Here is a 2,050-nt window from a genome sequence, read left to right as displayed (position 1 = left end):
GCAGCTCCCCGCGCCCCTGCGCCTCGGGAGAGCGCACCCCGAGTGGCTTCTGACACTGCGTATTCGCCCTCACCTAGATTCAAGACGAATAGTGATCGAATTGCACTGGTTGGTCAAGATATTCTTTTAATCCTGAAGGAAAGAGATGAAGAGGCTCATTACCCAGTTGTGGTTAATGCCATGACCCTTTTTGAGGCCATCATGGAAATTGGGGAGTATTTCAATGCGTTCCCCAATGAAGTACTAACTGTTTTTGGTAACTCACTGCGAAGATCAGCCATGACGATTCTCGAGTCCCTTCTTCAGCCCGAGGGGGTCTCCCTGAAGCAGAATCTTCACGCCAGGGTATCAGGTTTGCCCGTTTGCCCTGAGCTGGTGACTTTTTATCTGTCACTGGGACCGTGATCCGAACAAGTCTGGTGAAGATCCTGGAGTGTGGACGGGATTACATGTGTGACAAATGCAAGCATGTATTTGTGGTCAGGGCTGACTGAGCAGTGTTGTACCTTCTGCGGGCCCTCCTCATGCCCCAGCTTGGAGAGCTGTGATTCTTCAAAATTCACTTGCCTCTCAGACCTACCTTCATCTCCAACCAAGCGTAGAGATGATCAGGAAATCAAAAGTCAGGGACAGGTTCAAGGGCTGGCTATAGGAAGTATTCCACGATCCATGAAGGTTATCCTAGGACAGTGATGGCGAACCTTTTGAGCTCGGCGTGTCAGCATTTTGAAAAACCCTAACTTAACTCTGGTGCCGTGTCACATATAGAAATGTTCTGATATTTGCAACCATAGTAAAACAAAACCTTATATTTTTGATATTTATTTTATATATTTCAATGCCATTTAACAAAGAAAAATCAACCAAAAAAAATGAGTTCACGTTTCATAGGTTCACCATCTCTGTCCTAGGAGATAACTTAGTAGACACTTGCAAATCTGGTGATGACCTCACTATGTATGGGGTTGTAATGCAACGGTGGAAGCCCTTTCAGCGAGATGTGCGCTGTGAAGAGGAGATGGTCCTGAAAGCCAATTATGTCCAAGTAAATAATGAGCAGTCAGCAGGGATCATCATGGATGAGGAGGTCCGAAAGGAATTTGGGGATTTGGGGGAACACTATAAGAGTGATCCCTTTGCAGGAAGGAATGAAATATTGGCCAGTTTATGCCCTCAAGTTTTCGGGATGTATCTAGTAAAGCTGCTGTGGCCACGGTACTGGCTGGTGGGATTCAGAGGACTGATGCTGCAGGAACACGAGCCAGAGGTGAATCTCATCTTTTATTGGTTGGGGATCCTGGCACAGGGAAATCTCAATTCCTCAAATATGCAGCAAAGATTACACCAAGATCTGTGCTCCTCACAGGAATTGGATCTACTAAGTGCAGGTATTTTACATGACCATTTCATTTAATGTCACTACAGAAACTAATACAATGGGTTTTTTCTTATTAAAAAGTACCTACAATATGATACATTTCAAGCTAATTTCTGAGTTACTGCCAAGAATGGAAGGACATATGTAGCATTTCTTTCGTAGCTCTTACGAGAATATTTTAAAAGCTCCACCATTACTTATTTTCCAAAAACTTACTCTATATATCTTTTTGTATCTTAGTTTTGAATGATGCTATTCACTTTTGTCATTATCTAGTGATTATCTTCATACATACTTATGCGTGAAAAAGTTATGTATTACCTGGCATTGTTTGAGGACCCAGAGAGCAGAACATTGAAACAAATTAAATAGGACGGTAAAAAAAAAAAATCAGTGGGGAAAAAATATCCTTGGGTGAGGATTAAAAAATAAACTAAAGATCAACTAACACTAGCTGTGAACCCAAGTCATCCTGAGGTCTTTTCCCATGCAAGGTTTTTAAGTACCATTTCAAGTTTCTTGTACATTGGTCTATTCCTATTTTTCTTATTTCAGGATCCATTTTTGTAAATTGTATTTCTACTAGGAAATCACCCATTTTCTTTAGAATTCCAATTTCCTGCCACAGATTCCTCTATCCTTTTAATTTCTACTTGTAGGTTTCTACAGAAT

The 2,050-nt window shown here is 41.5% G+C and overlaps 1 pseudogene; it reads left to right on the top strand.

The window, feature by feature from the left end:
- Positions 1–1,475, top strand: part of LOC102766481 — a 12,234-nt pseudogene extending 10,759 nt beyond the window's left edge.
- Positions 1,476–2,050: the final 575 nt, after the last annotated feature.

Source organism: Myotis davidii, unplaced genomic scaffold (assembly GCF_000327345.1).
Source record: "Myotis davidii unplaced genomic scaffold, ASM32734v1 scaffold292, whole genome shotgun sequence".
Taxonomy (NCBI): Eukaryota; Metazoa; Chordata; class Mammalia; order Chiroptera; family Vespertilionidae; genus Myotis; species Myotis davidii.
Note: the sequence above shows the minus strand (reverse complement) of the source record. Positions and strands in the feature narration are given on the sequence as shown.